The 10400-nt window shown below is 45.8% G+C and overlaps 1 long non-coding RNA gene across 1 annotated transcript in view; it reads left to right on the top strand.

Annotated features, from left to right (window-relative positions):
• Positions 1-2091: 2091 nt before the first annotated feature.
• The window catches only part of LOC123028089, a 77586-nt gene continuing 69277 nt past the window's right edge, over positions 2092-10400 (top strand). Inside the window, exon 1 of the long non-coding RNA XR_006415621.1 lies at positions 2092-2281. This is a non-coding gene — a long non-coding RNA (uncharacterized LOC123028089). The remainder of the gene's footprint in view (positions 2282-10400) is intronic.

The following is a 10400-nucleotide window of genomic DNA, read 5'->3' as shown; positions in this document are numbered from 1 at the left end:
TTGCTCTTTCTCTTCCTAATATGGAGAAGCATTCAAATAAGAGCAACCTGAAGCCGGACAGTCCAGCAACTGGATATATTACATGATGGCTCTGATCCAAGAATCTGCTGGCACGCTGTGCAAAATGTAAATGTATCTTGCAACCTGTGAAGCTATGCTTTACTATTTTTGTATTTAATAGTTGCACGAACACACACCGTGTGTGTATTAACATTTAAGCGCAATATAGACGTTCCTTTTGGGAATATGCAAAATACTTTCTCTCTAAGCCTCATTCATTCCCTGCTCTCCCTCCCTCCCATGCGCATGCTGCATAAACCATTACTGAAGACACCAGTCAGGTTCCAATAAAATGTTACGTTATTGCATCAGTGTCGACTGGGATCATACTTCGCTGTTCATTCACTTGTCACTTGATTACCTGCATCTCATGAATGGCAGCCGGCCAGCTTCTGCAGCTCTCTAATTTGGTTCTAACTCAGTTACTTACTCAGCTCCATAATCATCATGGATCTGTTATGAGTTTCCCTTTGCAGAAACCCATTTGAGATGCAGTGTCACATATTTTTATATCGATCTCCACTCCCACACAAGCCGGTGCCTTATTCTAATCTCCTCATTTCGAGCAGCATTAGCGGCTAGATTTGCGACTTCATAAACCCGATCTCATGTTGAGGTTTCAAAGGCCCAATTTGAGGGCTTCCCAGGTTGGTGGTGACAGGAAGGTGTGGCTGTATTTCCAGAGCGTTTACTTACATCATAAAGACTGAATTTATATGTCACCTAATGAAATACTTTCCATTCTGCTTGGCTTCATCACAGGGATGAACCACAATCCATCACCCACCTAAAGTCTCATCAGTGATATTCAGCGACTGATTCCCTCCTCCAAGGATCACAGAGAGAATTCTGTGCAACTTCCAAAAAAGAAAAAAAAGACACTGTATAAACACCTGAGGAGTATCACAAAGTAATTCTCTGCCTGTCTATTCAGAATAAATTCCATTGAGTTCAATGGGACTTAACAGAAGGTAAGTGAGTAAAGGATTACAGCCTGAACCTTGTTCTGGCACCTGCACATCAAGAAGGAATTGCAATCATGCAGAAAGGAAGTCTCTGTCTACTTCTCTACATACCATTGACCTACCCTGCATCTATCTCTATCGGTAGGCAGTGCCCAATATTCTGTTCCACCTTCCCAACACTCCGGCACATTCTGTCTCAGCCATTCCCAGTAGTGTCCTCCTCCAAGACAAATAGTCCCTGATAAGTCAATCAATGATAGTCCCTTCCTGCAGAGGAGAGTGCCTAGTGCCTCTCTGCATGATTTACTGTTCTGGCTATTCCTGTTTGTCATCAGTCTTTGTCATTTGGCCGCCTCCCTCCCTCTTATCAGGTATGATGGGACAGCATTGTGGTAGGGGCAAAACATATCTACCACTCCTCACACAATTGGCAGATTTCTAGAAGGTGCAGGGATGTCTCACTTTTTCTCCCAAAGCTGGCTGGCACCAGCAATAACATATTTACATATGTGCAGGAGTAGCTTGATGATAGAGGAGGAGGAGGAGGAGTGCTGGGAAGGTTGAGAGAAAGAGATCTCAACACTGCCTGAGATACCAGGCAAGGAAAGAGCCTGGCCAGTGATCCTCTATTTTGATGGTCACAGAACTGCTGTTGATGGAAGCGAGTGGGTGGTTGCAGCTGGGGAGTCCAGAAAAAGCAAGACTCCTGCAACTGCTCCACATCCCTTCTGGTCACACGGAGTGCCAGCAGCAGCAGCTGAAGTGGAGGAGCCTCTTCATCTCGTGATGACATCGTCGTCATGCCTGGCGATGTCCAGTATAAGCAGGTGACGAATCCCTTGCTGGTATGCATCGGAGCTGTCCAAACAAGGTCAGAGCACAGCGCTGCCAGCAAAAATGGCAGTGCCAGCTTCCTGCTTTGTCATCTTCATGTCAAATTCAGTTTGTGCCACTTCCCACGTCCTCATGCTGTGCCTCCTCTGCTCTGGCTGCCTCTGGCAGGGACAATAAGATAAACAGTGTGATGATAAGTTGACCTACATATTACAGAAGGCAAACTCTGTGCAACGTGCAGTTTCCCGACAAGACAGGATAGGCACTGGGAGAGGGAAGAACTTCTCTTTTAAAGTGCCATATTACAGCCCTGCAGAGGCTGAACCTGAGCCTGGTTTCCTAGGCCAGCCTCCCAGGCTTTCCAAGGTGGCTATTCTGCTTCTCCTGGCTGTGCCCCCTTTCCTGAAAGACCCCTCCTAAGGGTGAGTTGCTGGCAGGAAGAGCATTTAGATAAAATATTCTGGTTTTTTTTTTAAACATTGCTTGTATTTGGGTTCTAACCCCCTTTGCCTTTAACCCTGCCCACTGCTGGAATGTGGCTTTCCAAAAGTGCATTTGATCCCTGAGCTGAAAGAGGTTCAACATCCTTTTGAGGAGAGCTTTTTTTTCCTTTGCTGTTGTGTGGGGTTTTGGCCCATCTTTCTGGATTCTAAGGAACCCAGTTCAGAGTGATTGGCTTCTACACTTTGATGTGCAAATGGTACATAGAAGTGCTGTGCTTTATAAAGAGCACCCAGTCTGCAAAAGAGCTGCTACGTGGTTGGTAGGGCCACAAGTCTTAGTACTTTACATCATCACCAGTATGACTTGAGAATTTCAAAATTGTTTAATTCCAAACCTTTTTTTTTTAAAAAAAAAAATCCTTTGGTTTCTTTTTTTTAATCTGCTCTGAGACAGATGCTTCTCCCCAGCCCTTTTAATACATTTTGCCACAAGACCTGCATTTGGCTTTTCTAATCTCTCGATCCATGAGGCACTCCAGGAAAAAGTTGGGGACTTAATACAGCCATTCTCATTGCTAACTTTCAATCTGGTATGTGCCTACAACTGAGTGTATTTTGTGGCAGTGAGGGTGGCAAAGAAACAATACCTCACTGTTTTTGTCCAATCTTTTGATGCTCAGTGCAGCTTTTCAGGATGTCTGGGGCTTATTACGTTCTGACCCTAGGGACACCTTGGGCCCATCCTGGGTCCACTGTAATCTACTTGCTGGACTTGGACTCCAGAGTTATAGCAGCTGGATCTGTGGAGATATCCTGAGTGCAGCCCGGGCTGGTTTTATTGGTTGCGTTTCAGTTGGTACAGCTCGAGGATGTGTACAAAGTGCTTTAACAGGTTTGGGCAACCACCTCTGTGCTGGATCCTTGCCCCTCCTGGCTAATAAAAGCCAGCAAGGAAGGAATAACCAGCTGGGCCAGGCAGGTTATTAATGCCACTTTGCAAGAGGGAGTGCCCCATGCAAGAGGCAGCACTGAGGCTACTTCTGAAGAAACCCTTCCTTGACCTGGAAGATCTGAACAACTACAGGCTGGTAGCCAATATTCCTTTCCTGGGCAAGGCTCTTGAGAGGGTGGTTACCAAGCAACTCCAGAAATCTGAATGAGACTGATTATCTGGATCATTTCACTCCGGATTCAGGCCTGGTTTTTGCATGGAAACAGCCTTGGGTGCCCTGTACATTGACATATGCCAGGAAAGAGGCAGGGGCAGTGTAGCTTTGTTGATAATGCTGGACCTCTCAACAGCTTCACTGTGGGTTGTTAACCACAAAATCTCACAGCCCAATAAGATAATGTAGGTTTTCTTCCACGTTTCTTTGAGCTTAACAACCCATAGCTAAACCACAGTGCAGGGCCTGTAAGCAAGTATAACCCAGGGTTCAACAATCCACACTCAGTTCAAATTCTGGGTTGTGATTGTGGACCAGGCCTGGAAAGCAATGTGCCCCAGTGGTCTGCCCCTAGTGGTGGGACATATTATGGCAGGCTTCTACTATGCAGACATATTTAAATTAATTATAATTATTTAGTATATTTAAAACTCTGAAGCACATGTCCCTAAGATGCCCTTAATATGCATGACAATGTTCCACAGTCTTGGCACTTATGGTATTTATGGAGATTAGCATATATGTGTATATATGTTAGGAGCCTGGTCTTTCATCCTTGTATAATCTTCTGGCTGCTGCACTTGAAGCTCCAGAATTCCAAATTCCAGCCCAAGTCTGTGCTCAGGGACCCTTAACTGGAGAGTCAGTTTTCCAGTGCTGGACCTGGGTTCAAGCCCATGAGCCCCTGCCTGGTTCAGGCACGATAGTCCTGTAAGAGGACCCTTGTACCATGTCACCTCCTCTCAAACTCAGGCTGATCTCAGAGCCCTGTGGTAAGGTGGGCTGCTGGTTGGGTGAGAGTTTGGTGGATCCAGCTAAAGGAAGCACATGCCAGCTCCTTATTTCAGATTCGAAGGTCTGAGCATCACGACTGTGTCCTAGAAAATATTCATGCTTCTGGTGCATAACTAGAAAATGGCAGCGCATCAAGTATCGGCTGTCAATGCTGAAAGGCTCCTCATCAATCAAAATTTAAATATCCATGCTTCTGGCAGTAAATGGAAGACACTCAGAAGTCTTCACAACCCATCAGTTAATTACAAGCCGAATCCTGAAAAATGAGCCAATTGGTGATCGTTAGGGCAGGATAATGTGACATGATGACATTCCAGATTGTTGTACCATGGAGAGAACATGCTCACAGCCCCATGTGAGCCTACAAAACATATGCGTGACAATCACTAATTGGAGGCATTGGTTTTCAGTCAAGATCCTTGACAAGTCGTTGCTTCTTCCTGGCAAGCGGTCCCCCAGTATATCAGATTAGTTATCAGATCATGCCTCTTGTGTAAGCGAAGCAACCAGCTTGAGTATCTACCACTGGTCTCTGTCCTCTCATAGGTCTGTGAATTTTGATGCTTGAATGCTGTACTAGTGGCAAAGAAATTTGTTTTCTGCTCTGAAAAGCCACATGTTCCCCCAAGAATACAGCAATAGTAGAAAAAATACAGCACACCTGGCAGAAAAAGGACAAATATTGCAAGCATGCCGAGGATCATGTAGATGAATGCATTGTTTGGAATCAGACTCCTCCAACAAGGTATGCTCTGTTACCTGCAGCCCATAGGGTCATTGGGTAGTGAGAGTTCTGGTCCGAGATAGCTGGTAGGCACCAGGTTGGAGAAGTTTGACCTGGGTTGTCTGGGGTTTATCAGGTTTCAGACTGTACCTTGCAATGCATTGCAGATGGCGGAGATATCAGATTGCGCCAAACATGATTCTGGAATGGAGAAGTCACTTCCTGGTTCAAGCCACACCCACCAACATCTGGGAACGTCTTGCAGAAGCAGCTCTGAGTTAGGGACCTTGAGGGCACCTCATTAGGCCAAAGTTAGATCTTTTCAGTTTCTCTCCCTTCCCCCCTTACATTTTTTCCCCGTCTAGCCTGATAAAAAGTTTTGAGTGACTTCCAAGCTTGAACACTGTTGTGGCATTTGTTGGATCCTAAAACATACTGCCCAGCTGTGGATTTTGGATCCCACCCCCTCCAATGGAGCAGCATGGTTATCTTTTTTTAATGTCAGATCTATTGTGGGATATTGGCTAATTTAGAAATATTTGAATCTACAACTACAACCACTCATATTTTTAAATGAAATTCTTCCCTTATGAAGATGTGTGCTAAATTGTAGCACAGTGCTGAATGAATCAGTATGCATGTAGTTATATACATAAAACCTATGATTAATATTTACATGCCTCCATCAATTTCTCCTTGTAAGAAACTTGTTCTTTTCACTTCCTGCCCTACTAAAGGCAGATCTCATTTCCACTTCGGGCTAAGTTCACCTAGAGATGTGCGTAGCTCGTTTGACTATAAATGTTCAGCAGCGAGCCCCTGTGGAAAGCCAAACCGGGCAAAGGTAGCTTGAGGACACCAGGCACTGGCCGCATGGTCCATGACCGTCCGCCACTGCTCCAGACCTCCTTGCCCGCCTTGCTGTTTCGTCGGATCAAAACAGCTCAGCCAATGCCAGCAATCCCCACAGCCTTGTCCTTTGGCCAGTGGTGGGAACATTTGCCCGCTCCACTCCCTGTGACATTTGTGTAGCCTCAGAGGTTCCACACCACATCCCTGAATATTAGAACACTGGTTTGTATTTCACTAGAATTTAACAATAAATGTTACAAAAGAATGGAACTGAACAGAGTAAAAGAAAACAGAACAGAGGAGGGCTTGCACTTTCCTTACACCAGGGAAAGACAATTTGTAGCCTTCCAGATGCTTTGCCTATAACTCCCATCAGCCCTAGCCAGTTTAAGCCAATGGTGAAGGATCATGGGAAGTGTAGGCCAAGCAATTTGGATGAGCACAAGTCGCCTGCCACTAGCACCTCAGATCCCAAGCACACCTGGAATCAATTTCCAGCATTTTCAAGTAACCAGGAGGGCAGCTATCTAGTATCCATCAGTGTGAATGGAATAAATAAAAACTGAACGGGGAAGGAACATACACCAGGTGCTGAGATCAGAATACCTCTTGGCAACATGTGTAGGTGTGGCTTTCCTATATAAAGGATGTTGCCTTGATAATATTTTTAAGGCTGCCTTAATTCCCTGATTGGTCAGACGAGTCCTCAGCAATTTGGAACAAGCCTAATCTGAAATACCATATTTTTCGCTCTATAAGACGTGCCTGACCATAAGATGCACCTAGTTTTTAGAGGAGGAAAACAAGAAAAAAAATATTCTGAATCAAATGGGCACATAATCACAGGCACATTCCCCGTCACTTCCCCATGGGCTGCACATCTGACAGACTTAGTGCACACTCATATTCGCTCAATAAGACGCACAGACATTTCCCCTTACTTTTGAGGGGGAAAAAAGTGAGTCTTATAGAGCAAAAAATACGGTAATTTGAAGTCTGGAATCTTCTAGCTGTGAAGGGATTAGTGATGTGTATGTGTGTGTGGGGAAATCTTATCTTTTGCGGCTTGCGTGAATGAATTATCATTCCACTGCTCTTATGGGGAGGGTGTGGAGGGCGAAGGCAAGAAATCCTTTTGACTCTGGCACAGAGCGGCACAGTTGCCAGCCTTCTGTGAGTTCTGCAGTTACATGAATATCAAGTGCTGGGATTATAAAGCAGCTTCCTTCTCATCAGTAGCCAACACCCAAGCCTAGCCTTAATGTGATTATGTTTCTTTGGTTTCACAGAAAGTTCCGAAAGCAATGCTGAGGTTTCCTTTCTGCCTCTACAAATTGTTGAGGCCAAGGGATTTTGATTCCCCTTTGTGTACCCCCATGCATGGGGCGGGAAGATGAATTTAGCAAGGGTGGAGTGGGTGGGTGGGTGGGTAAGTACAGCAAGCATGCACGCACCCCAACTCACATAGAAACAGAGTGAGCCAGAAGGGTCCTCCCGGGCCATCTAGTCTGACCCCTGGCTCCGCTCATGACATGCCTACCATGTGCATGTCTAGCCTGCCTTGAACACCCTCACCGATGGGGCCTCAACCACCTCCCATGAAAGCCCATTCCACACCCTTGGGGTCCTAACTGTCAGGAAGTGCTTCCTGGCATCCAAATTGAACCTTGGTTCCTTGAGCTTGGCTCCATTGGAGCACGTCCTGCCTTCCCCTGCAGGGGAGAACAGGTCTCTACCCACTTCCGTGTGACCCCCCCCCCCATCTATATGTCACCAACTTGGCGAGATGTTGGTGACATGGGATGGTCCCAATCCAGTCTGGGGTCCCATGTGCTCACATTAACCAGTGTTAGGGTCACCAGGAGCAGGATCTCCAAAGCAGAATCCATGAAGTTCTCTCTTTCAAACAGAAATGGTTTTAAATGAAATGCTGGTAATGCTAGGACAGCGCCCTTCTTTCTCTTGCTTTCTCTCCTGCTGTTTCTTTCCTTTTACCACTTTGCTATTTCCCCTCCTTCCCAGCCCCCAGCCTTGCTCTTTCCTTCTCCTTTCCAGTGCAATGTTTCTCCCCCGCTCACCACTGCCTTTAGCCTGGCTCTTTCTCTACCCCTTTGCTTTGTTTCCCCCCTACCGGCCTCTAGTGCTGCTTTTTCTCTCACCAGCTCTTTGCCTTGCTGTTTCTGCTCCTAGCCTCCGCCATCACTCTTGTTGGGAAAATCCAAATAAATCTTTGTGGAGAAAAGTTATGTATGTGTGTCTTTTTGCTATAAAATCAAACTCCGGTGTCCCTGCTTCTCTTGCCCAGAAAGGGACCAGAACTTCGCACCAGGCTGCACACGCCTGGGAAAAGCAGGCAGCCTGCAGCCTCCAGAATTCATGCATTTCCTCCCAGAATCAGACAAGCCAGCGGAAGCTGCACTCCTTTTCAAATGTAAAAATACCTGGGCATCCCACCTTTGCCTTAAATGATTCTGTATCTCTCATTGCAAAAATCACAGCATTTTAAACCTGTTAGATTTCTGTAACTCCTGATTGTTTTAACTGTTACCCAAGGTCATGATGTTTTTCCTGATGCCTGCAATGATTCCTCATTGACCTCGCTTTCTCACCCAGTCAGGATCTCAACACTGCCTTGAACTGTGTACATGACCCACAACTTATAAAAAACTCTGTCCATGCTCTGGAAACTTGTAGTTGGTGGCTGTACCTCTACCAAGTAGCACTGTTGTAAGGTTTGTCTCTGCAGAGGGGTTTCCTTGGGTGTTCTCACCAAGAAAACCCCTGAGGTTCATGGCAAAGGCGTTTTCCTGTGAAGCTCACATTCTTGCAGACTGCTAAACAAGGATTCCTCTACCTGCCTTCACTCACTTTTGATCAGTCAGATTCTGATGGCAGCCATTATGTGACTAGCCTCATCGACTGAGGGAGCCATTCTGTGGCAGTGCCCACAGCAATTTCTCAAATTCCCAATTGTGCCTGCAGTCCAAAAAGTTTGGAGATCTTTGATAGAAGATCTAGATCAGGTGTCCCTAACCTTTTGGACACATGGGCACAATCGGGTCTTTGAGAAATTTGAGAAAGCCCTGAAGTTTAGTCTTTGTTTTTGCTTTCAGGGACAGCCCAATATACTTTGGTGCCTTAAATGGAAAATCCAAATTCCACCCCATGTAAGGTACTGTAGTGTCTTTCTGGAGTCCAGGGCAGACCTGGGAAGCTCTTGTTCCTCTGGAGGTTGCTAGACATCCTATGCCTGATAGGATTTCAGGTCGAACAACATCTGGAAGGTCAGGGGTTCTCATATGATAAACTATACAAAAAGAAGGCAGGACTCCCATATCTTGCTTGGTTCTGTGACAAGCTCAGAGGGAGATTTTGACAGTAACAACTTTTCATGCCAGGGTGTATTGGAAGGGCTCTACTAGAAAAATGGCAAGAAGGTTGTTTATTTCTTAAAAGCATTTCTATCCCATCCTTCACTGGGTTCTCAGGTCAGTGATACATTAATAAAGCACAGTGTCAATCAAATAACAAATAGATGCCAATTTTTAAAACAATGTCATATCTTAAAATACTGGGAAAATAAAAAGGTTTTGGCCTGGCACCAAAATGAATAAAGCATCGGCACCAGGCATACCTCTCTGAGGAGCAAGTTCTAAAGCTGGGATGCCACCACAGAAAATGCCCTTCTCCAGGTAGCCAAACTCCTGATCTCCTTCAAAGAGGGCTCCCGAAGATGGACCTCCGACCCAGATCTTAGGGGGCAGGCAGGTATATATGGAAGGTTATTAAGGTTAATTGGGTAGTATAACGAACTTTCTCAGTGCCCAAAAGGCAGGATAATTTCTTGAATCCATGCCAAGGCCTCATGACCTTCAACATATTAGATACGTTGCCCTGAAGTGGCCTTCCCCAATCATTCCATAGGTAAGGGTTGCTTTGCTGTAAGAATAAAACTGTTTGCCTCGTTGAAGCAGCCTCATCCCTCCCTTGACTCCCAGGAAGGGGGCAGGAGTCTGAACTTGAGTGTTTGGACAGCATGTGAACAGGGGGAAAGAAGAACCATAAAATCCCTGGCAAGAGATATTGACTGGGTTCACATGACACAAAAAGCCATGGAGGTGGGCTATTTTTAACCATTTTTATTTTGTCGAATCATCTGAACCCGGTCATGGTATTTTACCACGGTACATTTTGATATTAGAAACAATGGTGTGCTCTATAGGTCCTGTTTGCTACAATGGCTTCTCATGACATCCAAACCTGGTATCATGGTTTGCATGGTCCTGGTAGTCAGATGCCACAGAGTCCCCTGGAAAGAGCAACCCTTTTAGGAGCCTCTCTAGCCATCCAACCTCTAGTACCCATCTCGGCCTGGCTGCTTGCTTCACCCCTACAGGCTACTGCATGTTCCCACCTGCTGCCATCTTCTCCGCTGTCACCTGAATGCCCACCTGTTGCTTTGCAGCAGCAGAGAAAAGTGTTTTTGGAGACAGCTGGTCTCCTTGCTGTGGTTTTCACAGATGTCAGTCTTGAGTTGTGGGGCTTTTTACTTTCATTCCGA

Source organism: Varanus komodoensis, unplaced genomic scaffold (genome assembly GCF_004798865.1).
Source record: "Varanus komodoensis strain SLA01 unplaced genomic scaffold, ASM479886v1 scaffold35, whole genome shotgun sequence".
Classification (NCBI taxonomy): domain Eukaryota; kingdom Metazoa; phylum Chordata; class Lepidosauria; order Squamata; family Varanidae; genus Varanus; species Varanus komodoensis.
This window is presented reverse-complemented; position numbering and strand designations above follow the sequence as displayed.